The sequence below is a fragment of the Grampus griseus genome (genome assembly GCF_964374135.1).
Source record: "Grampus griseus genome assembly, chromosome: 13".
In the NCBI taxonomy this organism is placed as follows: domain Eukaryota; kingdom Metazoa; phylum Chordata; class Mammalia; order Artiodactyla; family Delphinidae; genus Grampus; species Grampus griseus.
Genome location: NC_139007.1, coordinates 30,190,569 through 30,203,665, shown reverse-complemented (window position 1 = coordinate 30,203,665; position 13,097 = coordinate 30,190,569).

Sequence of the window (13,097 nt, the reverse complement as noted above, 5' to 3'; positions counted from 1 at the left end):
GTTTAGAGAGTTCTAAATCTTATGGTGAAAAACCATTTATTTGAAAATCAACAATTCCTTTATTCTTGCTTCAGTTTCTCTTTATACTATTAAAGTAAAATAAGTTTAATACTTTGTTACTAAAACTAGTATCTAAATAGAATCCCATTTTAACAAAAAGCAATATCTATCTATCTATCTATCTATCTATCTATCAGCACCTGCCTAGTTATTATCTCCCTCCTTATCTTTTATAGTCATACAACAAGATCTGGAATTGTGTTCACCTAATGTTAATGGCAGTAATTTTGGGCAGGTTGGACTTTGTAAGTGGCTTTTTATTTACTTCTTCGTACATTTCTGCATTGTTTACTTACTTTTTAATGAGCACAGTCATTTTTTAACACATCAATGAGGGAAATTTTAAAATTCACTACCCTACTGCTACTGCCCCTCCAAAAACTCCAGAAGAAAATATGCCTATATATTAACAGTAACTATTATTATGTATGGTAATATGAATAATTTTTTCTTCCATCTTTATACCTTTCTGTGTTTTTTTTAATTAAAAAAAAAGCAGGGTCATGCCATATCCTCTTTTTCTCATGGTTTCACTCCAGAGATCCAACAACTTGTAAACTTTTCAGATGTTTCTTCTGATATTTATATACATGTATTTAAACTATTACTTTCTTGATTTTAGACATTCTCTACTTATTTTCCAATATTGCAGTGAAGACTTTACCTTCTTTATGTCTTCATTCCCCCACCCCTACCATAATGGTCTTTTACTCTCCTCTAATAGTTATTGAAATTTTTTGTTAAAAATCAATGTTTATGTTATAATGACTACATAAATGTGACATTTGGGACATTGGAGGGCTATGATTGTTTTTTCCTTCTTATTGGATGTTTCATTTTTTCTAGAGGTAATAAGTGTTTCATTTTAAAATTTGTTTAATTTTCCACATATCTATTCCTGTTTTCCCTAATGTTCTAATCGATTCATCAAATGCCTAGCAATAATTCTTCCAAAATGTTCCAGCATCTTATGTATCGATTAAATCTCTGTATTTTTTCCCCTGCCTCACTTACTTATTTATTGGATTATTTATTTTTTAACTGGAGGCATCTATTCTTCAGTCCTCCAACTTCTTGCTCCAAGCTGGGCTGTTCGTTCTCTGAAAATTCCCTTCATTGATCTCCTGTATTATGTCCCTTTTCTTGGCTCCTATATCACCCTTTCTTTGAATACTCTTAAATTTCATAAGGTAACTACTTCAGTTACTTCCTGAGAAAGAGTAACATTTCTGAGAGCTTGTATGCTTAAAATTGTCTGCCCTCATACTTGCATAGTAGTTTGATTGGGCATGAAATTTTAGAGTGAAAATAATTTGATTCAGAATTCGGAGGGCAATGTTCCAATGTCTTCTAGCCTCCAATGGTGATACTGAAAGTCAGATATGAGTTAGTTGACTGATCCTTTGTAAATAACCTGTCTCCCCAGAAGATTTTAGGATGTCCTCTTTAATTCTCATTCTTTTGAAATTGTGTGATGGTGTGCCATGGTGTTGGTTCTTTGTGATTCAGAGAACTGGACTCAGTGGGATCCTTTAATCGTGATGTCCATGCCTTCCCATTTGGGGAAACTTCCTTGTATTTTCCCTCGATTTTATCTTTTGTCTCTGGAATTCCTAGTTTCCAGTGTTGAACTTCCTGAACTGATTATCTAAATTTTCTCTTTATCTTCCCTCTTCAATATCACAGTTCTTTATTGTTTGTGTGTTTATACTAATCTCTGCAGGATTTTCTTGACACTTATCTTTCATCCATTCAATTGAATTTCTAAGCTCTTCCATATATTTAATTTTCAAGATCACAGTCATATTCTTTGATTCTTCTTATGAAAGCAATGTCCTACTTTTAGTTCATAAATGCCTTTTTAAAATTTTTTGTTCATGTATATCAATTATTGATTTGAAAGTGTTGTTTCTTCTTTCTGTATTGTCTCTGGTTCTTCTGAATTCCTCTTTTCTGTTTCTGTGTTTAGGCCTTTTGTTTCAGTTTGGAGGCTTTCTCAAATGTGTGGTGATCCTGGCTTTCTAAAATATTTAAAACTGAGGCTCCAAAAACTGATAAGAGGCTCTAGATGTAGAAGTGAGCTTGTATTTTTAAACATAGAATGAGTAGTCTTTTTTCACGTGTAAGCCCCAAATGTAAGTATCTGTAGTCCTCATTCTCGGGTTCCTCATTCTGTCTTCTCCAGGGAAAATTGTTTTAAATCGCTGGGTAGATGGTTATACATACCTGGCTACTGACAGAAGAGTGGAAAGGATGGGGGCTGGGGTCTTGAACTTTTGGAATGAACACTTTGGTCTATTCCTTTAGTGTACTGTTTGATGTTCCATGTTTGGCTTCCACTGTACTCAGTATTTCTGAGTCCAGACCATCTGAGGTGCAAATTTTCTAGATGATTTACTTCCTGTCTCCTGCAGGGTAGGAGAGGAGTTTAGCTGCTCAGGGACCCTGAATCTACATGTTCTTCATACAGAGCTCTGTCTTTCCCCTTCTCCTACCTTGTCCTCATTATCTGGTGCCTCTAAATTCTCAGATTTTTCTGGGATAAGGGGCGAAACATCTCCCTGCTTCTCACGGACATTTTCCTTTTCAAGGTTTGGCTTCCCCTACTCAGTAAATCATTTCCCACTCTCCCATCTGCTTTCCATCTTCCAAAATGTGTTGACATCTAGTCCTCTGTTGTCTTCTTTCCCATTATCTTTTTTACCTGTAAGTTTAGTGTTTATTCCTGTTCTTTCATGTAAGTAATTTTCAGAAGGGAGTGTAAACCATCATATATAACCAGGAGGTACCTATGTGTATTCGTTTAAAAATGATTTACTGACCTTCTAGTAAATTTAAGGAGACTTAAAATGACAGCAGTTTTTTTAAGATGAAGAAAAGATAAGATCAATATGTCAAAAGATTAGATCGAAGAAATAAAAAGGAAGAAGAAAAGCAAAACTTGAAGCTAATCTGACTGAAAAAAGCTGTGGCAATTGACCAAGCACCTTGCTTCCAGGCTGTTGGTACCCAGTGCAGAGAGAAGAAACCTCATCACCATCTGCACATCTTTCATTGCTCAAAGGAAGGAAGAACACTTTGTCACTAGGAGGTAAAACACTTCCAGCCCTGAACTCTGAGAGTAATTTGTTTACATCCAATCCATTCATCATTTTACTCATAGAATGATCCTTCAATCCCGCAAATCTGATTATACCGTTCTTTGTTTAAAACCCTTCTGTGGTTCCCATTGCCTTGTACTTGAAATCTAAGCAGCACGTGCTCCTGGATATTCTCACACCTACCTCTCCAGCCTCATCTCCTCCCGCTTTGCTGAAGTACACTGTACGCAATCAGACTTTTCTCTGAATGAGTCATGCTCACTCCCTCCTCCGGGCTTTAGAACACGTCCTTCCTTCCTGCAGTTCATCCACCTGGCGAAATTTAAACCTTCACTCTTAAAGGCTTTCTCAAGCTTCCCCTCCTCTGGGAACCTTCCCTTGCTGCTGCTCTCCCAGGTTTGTCTGCGTGCTGCTTCTCTCTGCTTCCCTGACCCCTTACGCATACTTTATTAGAACCCTTATTGCACTGTACTGAAACTCCTGTCTCTTGTTCCCTTGGTCCATAAACTAAGTATACAGATGATGTTTATTCATCTTAGTGTTCATATTCCTCCTGGCACACAGTAGGCATTGGATAAACATATTTGAATGAATGAACAATAAATGGGCTCTAAGTATGTAGCTTTTTCCAATTTTACTCCATGAATAAGGTTTGGAAGATCTTTAAGGTTGAAGAGGTCATATGTCACAGAGAAAACAACTCAAATATCAACTGTCTCAGGCAGACCTTGGAAAGCAATAAGCCAGCAGAGAATTGCAGGCTGAGGTCGCCAGTGGAAACCGAAAAAGAAGGTATTCTGTGTTGTTGGCTGAAAGTAGGGCCATATGCTCAAGCTGCTGGCTGATGTTTTAATGTGGGAATCCAGGGTCTTAGATTCTGTGCCTGATTGAGGGCCACAAGCCTCATGTCTGCACAACTGCTTCTTGCTCTTTATAGCCTCCAGGGTCTCCGAATTGCCAGGCTCTCTGCCTTTCTTGCCACCCACCACATGCACTCCTGCTGTGGGAGCCACGGCTGGCTGTCCTGCTGCCAGTTCGCAGGGTGTCTCACTCTCCCCTTGGGATGAACACTATTTGCATCTGTGATATTCGCTTCAGCAATTTTTCCTAAGAACTAAACTATTTCAGATATGTCAGAAGCTCCATTTGTAGCTGTCCCAAATCCCATCTCCCTTTCTTCTTCCACCCACCCAGAGATCTATTCAAAACAATTATAATACTTTTTATAGATCGACAAGGTAACAGGCAATGAGATCAAGGAGGAGTTTCTGTTTAACAGCACAGGACAGAGGGAACTGGGTGACTATCACTAAAACACCACTAGTTAAGATAGAGCAGATTTATGAGAAGGAGTTTGTACCTTAGGCCTGTCATATTTTTTCACCTTTATGTTAGTTAATTGCAGAGTAACATAAATTAACTTTGGAACACAAGCAAAAATAGGAACTTTATTTATGAATTTCTTGGATTTCTTTACCTCAAGCCAAACAACTAAATTGCTACTTAGCATAAATTATTTATGGGCCTGGCTCAGTCCCATCCAGCATCAGCCCCCGGAGGTATGGGAGATATAAAAGATTTAAAGCATCGCTGCGACAGTGTTCAGGCCGCCACAGAGCCGTGTTTCTTTCCAGAAGGGTCCACTTTATTTTGTTGTAAATAAATAGAGGTTGGATTTCCAGGGAGGGAAGTTAGCTTCCAGCAGGATGGTGATGGTGTTTTGCATATGTTAATTACACAACCCTTTTATGACAGATAGACACAGTGTTTGCACAGTTATTTCTCAAAAGACCCTTAGACCAAAATGGAGCTTTTCATTTCCTGGCATGGAGTTGTTTCTCTCATTCGATCTCACTTCAAAATCTGAAGTCTTCGGAGCTTGCTGTCCCAACTAGTCAATAAAAAATAGTCCTATCAATATAATTCTAGCAGGAACAAATGAACATCTTCTGCAATCTTGATTCCGTTTTCTTTAAAATTCAACCTTGACAATGCCACGCTGACACCAGCGACAAACCCGTTGTCACTTCCTAGGTTGTCTTTCCATAGTGCTAACCTCAGCATGTCACCCTTTGCTCCAAAATACCCTTACATACTTTGTTTCTTGGACACGGTCTGTTTCTAAGACAAGGTCATTGCTTTCTTTTTCTTTAGGTCAGACATACTTCATTTGTTTCACACAGTATTTTAAGATGAGAAAACCTCACACAAAAGTGTAAATTTCCAGCTTTTCACTCAATTTCCAAAGTTAGAAGGTCTAGCAATTTTAGGTCACCTTTTCCATGGGACAGCTGTTGGCTTAAGCAAAGTAATCCTTGCCTCTTCACCATTCTCCACTTTGCTGCAGTCCCCACTACTCCCTAGTACACACCCAGCCTATTTCACCCAGTTAGGTTTTAGGTTACCTCCTTTGTCCAGGAAGACATTTGCATTTTTAACCCATGATTTGGGGCCATGTCTTGGCTGACACATTGATAACTTTTACATTTATCTTGGGTTAGATTATATACTATAAATTATTAAATCCAAAAGAAAAGAAGATCTTGACAGGCTTTAGCAGTGTACTGGCTCATAGATGTGACTACCGTATTTTTTGTTTGTTTGTTTTTGCGGTACGCGGACCTTTCACTGTTGTGGCCTCTCCCGTTGCGGAGCACAGGCTCCGGACACGCAGGCTCAGCGGCCATGGCTCACGGGCCCAGCCACTCCACGGCATGTGGGATCTTCCCAGACCAGGGCACGAACCCGTGTCCCCTGCATCGGCAGGCGGACTCTCAACCACTGCACCACCAGGGAAGCCCAATAACTACCGTTTTTTAAGAAGCAAATATACAAATACGTCTCCACTTAAATGAAACACAGATTAGGCAGACTTTCTCTCTCTCCCTATTTTTTTGAAACCATGGTGTATGTAACCATATTCCTTAAGCAACAGAAAATGCCTCCATAGTATCAGTTCTGCTAAATCCTTGAAATATTTGTATTCAAATCCTATAGTATTTGAAGTCCCACTTTGGCTTGATCACTTGCCCAACCTGATACCAGTCAGGCTATGTGCTTTTTCAGACATTTCAAGCACAGGCAGGCCTTGGGCCTGTGCTGCCTGGTCGCATTGACTCATACTCCCTGCAACCCAGCTCTGATAGCGCTTCATTCATCTTCCCAAGCATTGCCACTGGGGTTCTCTTCTTGGACTGTGAGTTTGGTTGCATCACTCTTCTCCTCTAGCATCTTCCGTGGTTTCCTCTTAACTTCAGATTAGAATTAGATCCTAGGCGTCACCCACAAAGACTGGAAATCCTGGAAACCCTGGAAAGTTTAACTCTATCCTCCTGCCCAAAGGAGAGCAAGGAATTCTATTTTAAGGGGGATTTGAAGCAGGGTAGGGGAATGACTGGGGACTGGGGAATCAGGCCTAAATCCCAAATCTGACCCTGTGCGTATTTGGACCTACCTTGGCCTCCACTTTCTTGATCTGTAAAATGGGGAAGACAGAAGCTTTCTTGCAGAGTTATTGGAAATACAATTGCTAATATGTATCTTAAAGACATTCAGTAAATTATTCCTATGGTTACCTCCTCTTGCTGCATTCCCCCATCTCAGCTCGCCATACTTGGTCTTCTTTTGCTGATGAAAAGAGAGAGAGAGAAAACCCTTTCTTCATCTCTTCATCTTCTTTTCTGCCACCATCTATGATGCAAGATCATCTATACCTAAAAATGCCTTGATTTCATCCTGTCCCAGCCCCACCCCCAGAAGCTGTCACACACCAGGGAAAATAAAAAGAAGCTTCTTCAGAGCTGGGTTCCAGCAGAGCCTGGATCAAGGTCAAGGGAGAGACCATGCTCCTTCAGGAACACAGAGGGGACCCCTCCCTGCTAGGGCTGAAACCTTGTTCTCCCATCTCCCTTCTCTCTTACCCCTAGGAAAGGAGAATAAGACTCCCCATGAGTGATCATCCCCAAACTGGCTGTATTGCAGATTTTTATAACCGAATTGCATATGTAGATATTATAATAGATAATCTGAATGTGTTGTACACATCCTACATAAAACATAAAGGGTTGCCGTCTCTGTCTTACATGCATTTAAAAAGCTCATTTTAATATTTAATGCTTTGAACAGTCATCTAAATCTCAAAAGGTAAGCAGGATATACCATACAAAAGACCCAAAGTCTAAAACAAATGTTATTGATATAATCTGGAATCAGCCTCCCTCCCCTCACACCCTAAACACCCCACTCTCATCATTCTAGCTTCTAGAAAGCACAAAACATAGCATATGTCATTGCTTCCTTTATAGCTCAGTGACATACTTTAAAAAGGAATATCCACACTCATAACCCAGTATTCATAAATAACTTGAAAAAAAACTTTTCACTTTTTTTTCTTTTTCAATATGTGTTGTGAATTTTGAAAAATATAATCTAAATTATAATGCATTAGGCAATACTCACCACTCAGCCAGCCAGTCAAAGGACTTCTGGGACTCGGGTACATCGGTTTGTGGTGACACCTCGGGCTGCTATCCACAGCAGCTGCTGTGCTGGGCAATTCTTTAGCAAACTTGCTAAATCCACAGGCTGGCACAGCCCTAGGGGAGGCTGTTCACTAGAGGATTGGCTGGTTCCTTAGCAAAATGAACAGAATCCCCTTGAGCAGAGATTGGGTCATTCAGACAGTTCATTTGGGCTTTAAATGTCAGAAAACACTGGGACCTTTATTTTCTGTATTAATCATGATGAATGTTTTGGGCTAAATGTTTATGTTCCCACCAAATTCTTATGTTGAAGTCCTAACCTCCAATGAGATGGTATTAGGAGATGGGGACTTTGGGAGGTGATTAGGTTTAGATGAGGTCATGTGGATGAAGCCCCGATGATGGGATTCATCTCCTTATATGAAGAGACTAGAGTTCTCTCTGTGTGTGTCATGTGAAGACACAGCAAGAAGGCAGCAGTCTGCAAGCCAAAAAGAGCGTTCTCATCAGATCCTGGCCATGCTTATACCCTGTAGAACTTTGGGAGATAAATGTCTGTTGTTTAAGCCACCCAACCTATGGTATTTTGTTATAGTAGCTGGAGTGATGATCATGAGTATTCCAGTGTCTTTTGCATGTTTGCACATATGTATGCATATGTGAGCAGATCCTGGCCTGCTGGGAGATTGGGTACTCTCTCGGTTTACTTTTCTACTGTGTATGACACTGTGGTTTCTGGAAGAAACACTTGCTGTTGCAGAATAGAACTGGAGAATGAGAAGCAAGGGAAGGGAGAGGTAGCAGAACATTAAAGAAAAAAAAAAAAACAATACTTTTCTCTTCACTTAATGAAGAATTAACCCTTAGAAATATCCAGGAATGCCAAAAGATGGTCTGAATTCTTCAAGCTCACAGTACAGAATGCACCTCGATTTCTTTCAGCATTTTTAAAAAGATCATCTTTCTTTCACGTAGATCATGTTGAGGCTGCTATAATTGGTTTGAACTCCATTTTAGTGGGAGACTGTGGGCAGGTAGGTGAAGAATGAACACAGTCAAGTGAAGTTTTTAAACATACACGTTTTTCTGCTACAAAAGCAATTTCAAAAGCCCCACTTCCTACCCCAAACCCTCCAACCCTTGAGTCAAAATGTGTGAACTTGGAATTTAAACTTTGTGTGTGCCTAGTGCACCGTATGGAAAACTCTCCATTTGGGCAAATATACATATTAAAAATGAGGTTATGAAAAATCGAAAATTGCTTTTGAACATCCGTGGCTATTTTCCTTTCTATTTTGATATGGAATTTTTGTATGAGAGTTAAGTAGCCATGGCTTTTAGCTTCTGAGAAAAGATAAATCATGTTTTCCGTGTACAGTTATTTTATTTTTGTTCATGGGTGTCAGCTCCTTATAATTTGTACTCTGACTCGTAGCCTTATGTTTTGTAATTTAAAAAACAGAAACGTTCTTAAATGCCTTTTTAAAAATGTTGATATCTATCTATCTATCTATAGCTAGTTGTGATTCTCAGTTTCAGATGAAATCAATTCCATGTAATTTTTATAGATTTTGAATTTTGGGAGGAGGGAGCTGGGAAATACACTGCCAGTTCCTTCCTAGGTGGCAAAAGTTTTACCTCGCTATTACTTACCTTCATTCTTTATTTTGATCAAACTTACTCTTGCATGTGATCTTCACACTGAGAGGTGGACCTCAAAAGATACCCTTTCCCCCATCCCTAGACATCTTTTTGCCCACAGAGGGACAGACATGTACCTGGGGACCCCCATTAGAGGGCAAAGGTAGGTTAGAAAGGAAGATGAGAGACCTGCCTTCCAACAGCCTGGTGAGCGCTCCTTGCAAGTTTCCTTCTCTCCATTCGTGTGCAATAATACAAGTCTTTCTTTTTTCTTCTAGAGTTTATTAAAAACAAATAAATAAACAATGGAGGAAATCAGAAAAAAAAAAGCCAACCTCAATGACCATGTTTACTACCTAATATTATATACTTTTTAACTTCACACTTTTCTGAAATGACCTTTGTATATGAGAGCTCTAAGATAGATGGACCCACTTATAAATGGATATGGGCTTTCATAATTCTTTTGACCCCTGTTTTCTGACATGGGGTGGGAAGCAGAAGTAACAAGATACCAGAAACAGCCGAGTGAGGCCTGAGGAGTCTAATGTCCCCCCACCGAGTGGAGAGGCAGAGGTGGGGAGAAAGAGTGAGGAAATGGGGTGGTGACAGTGGTGGTTTCCCTGGGTGAGGGAAGGTGGACGTAAGTGGGCAAAGGTGGAAGGGAAGGTGGACGGAAGTGGGCAAAGGTGGAAGGGAATGTGGACGGAAGTGGGCAAAGGTGGAAGAAGAAAGGGTGTTATGAGAAAGAGGCGATGGTATAGGATGAAGAGCACTGGATTTAGCGTCAAAAAACCGGGGTCCCAGCCTTCGCTCTGCTATTTATTGGTGGCATAATCTGGGGTCACCTGGTCTCTGTATTCTGTGTCCTCATCTAGATTCCTTCAAGACAGGCTGTTCATCTATCAGGGACTTTGCCGTTTCCAGAATATGGTGAGGCCTAAAACACTAACTAACCCAACTGTCTGTCCATCTGGGCTGGGATCCCCTTGGGACCCCAATTAATCCCGGCCACAGGTGATTCTTTTCAGAGAGGCCCGAGTCCCTCCAAGCATCACGGTTTCCTCCACTAAGTCTGTTGGAAACTTTGGGGCTGGGTAATCTCACCCAGCCTCACAGCTGTGACAGCTTTATAAACTGCCCTTTGGCCATGTGTCCACTACCACAAACAGGCTCTGCCCAGGGGCCCAGCTTCTTCTCTAGCAGAGGCTGTTCATATTCCTACACTCAGGGTCGAGGCGGGAAGTAAGGTCTGTGTTCTCATTCTCTGGAGTTGCTTCCAGGTTATTATGCCTGACCCTTCAGCAAAATCTACCCAGTTCTTTGAGGTTTCATGCCTTCCTTTGATAAACCTGTATTATCTCCTTTTTGATGACATTGACAAGTCTCCTGGCCATGACTCTTCATTCACTGATTTGGAGCCTGGTTGACTCTCACGCACTCCAATCCTGACATGATCGTGGCACCTTGGTGCTGTGTGGACCTGCTGTAATGCTAGATGCTATTTCTTCACTTCCTTCTTCATTCAGCTACTCACTGCCCCCAACTTTTCTTGGAAGGACTCCACTCTGAACCCTTGAATTCAGCCCTCTAACTACCACCACCTCTCCTTCCATTACTTTCCATCTGCTTTCTCAACAATCCTCAGGGTCATTTCCAAAGGCCATACTGAAATTATCTGTAACGAGTCTGGACACTAGGCATAAGAGAAATGGGATTTCCCCCTTAATCCTAAAAAGGGAGAGGTTGGCAATTTTCATGAAATCAGGGAAGCGTGATTATTTGTTGGTAGGGGTGGGCATGGGGTGGTGGGAAAAGCGGTTAGAGCTGCATTTTATTTATCAAATGACTTCACAGTAAAAGTTCAGACAATGATTCTGAGGCACGACTCAGCATCTGGCTCACTTGGAGTTATTCTGAAATGCCTAATAAGGAAAATACACTTTGATCTAACAGTGTTTAAGACATTGATTTCTGGTAAGTAAGGAAGTATTGCTGTAATTTCTCCAGATTCACCCTTCATGGTGTTCCTTTTGCACACAAGTGATAAACTCAGGAAGAACACACGGCTGGTGCAATCTTCTTCCTCCATCCATTCACTCATTAACTCAACAGACGTTTATCAAATACCTGCAACGTCCCCGGTACTATACTGGGCATACTTGTGTAAATCATCTGATAAGTTCTTGACATGCCTCGTGGACTATTTCATTGCTCAGAAATTTAGAGAAACAACAAGGAAAACCACTGCTCTGGATGTAATTCTTATCAATCAGGAAGACTTGTTTAGTTGAAAGAGCTATGGGATAAAATGGACTTGTCATCTTAGAGTCCACAAAGCAGTGAGAGGAATAATCAGATATGTGCCTTCAAGATTTGGAAAGCAAAGCTCAGTACCTGTTCAGGGATGAGAGAGATGCCCTCAGGGCTTGAGACCCTGATAAACAAGACCCTAAGAGGGATGGGGGTTCAGGGGGAAAGTGTTCTAATGGTAGATGGCAAGTGGCATTAATTAATAAGAAAAAAAGGAACATTGTATGGTTCATGCAGAGCACAAGTGGGGTGTTAGGTGAAGATGGGAACATATGCAAAGATAAACACAAAAATGCAAAAAAGCCCCTTGGAGAAAATTTCTAGTACACTCTAATATACGTAGTAAGAAGAAGAAAAGAATTAGCCCACTCCTTGGGAGTGGAGGTATCGGTCTAACAAATAGAGTAAAAGTAAAGCTGCTTGAGCATAATTTTGCCTTCTTATTCTGTCTGGAAACATGAGCTTTGAAGTGAAAAAAGTGGAGTCAGGTTGGTTTAGGATGAAGTACAGCCACGGGAGCGAGAGGATGGGAGATCCCCCAGCTGCTCTGATGAGTTAATCTCCAGGCCGGGAGGATGAAATCACAGAACTCGGGAGAGCACTTGAATGGAAACCCCTGGGGAGCCCTGGGATGAGGGAGGTGCCAGAACACTCAAGCTGAGTAAATGAAATTCTGAATTTTAAATTTGGGAAGAGGTTAAGTTATAGAAACTGCAGATCTCTGAGGCTTTATGACAATCTTGGCAAAATTCTATAAAAGATTTTTAAGCAAAAGGTTTCCGAGCACCTGGAAAAATAAGTTGCTGGGACATGACATCAGGATTAATTCACTAAGATAAAATCTCCACAAGGTTTTATTAGATTTTTGATGATCAGGTTTGATATCAGGGTTTTGGATTCATAGATCAAGAATTCCACACATATAAAGAATCCTGATTTCTTTAAGGTATTTGACAACATTTCTAATGATATGCTTGTGGAAAAGATGAAGAAATGTGAACTAGACAATAGGATTGTGAAAAAGTAAATAAAGAATGGATTATTTGAATGGATTATCTGAAATGGTGGCTTCAGTGGAATGCAATAGGATACTATATTTGTATCCTGATGTCAAAACAATCACATTTCTATGGAACTGATGACTTACAAAATGCCCTCAAATCTATTATCTTAATGACAGTTTTAACAATGTTAGTTTATTAAGGCTGTACTATTTTTCAGAAGCATGGCTAGAATACCTCTTTTAATTCTTGGAACCAACCCTACAAGCATGCTATTAGTAGTCCCATTTTATAGATGAGGAAGCTGAGGCAGGGAGTTTAAGCAGTGTATCAATGTTATAAAGCTAATAAATAGCAGAGTTGGAATTCAAAACCTTTTCTGTCTGACTACAGAACTCAATAATACCTTGGTGGGATCATTAGGAATTCTCAGCTCCAATCTTCAATTGAAGAAAAGGTCACTCAGTGATTTTAAAACTCACCTATGTTTGCAGAACTGG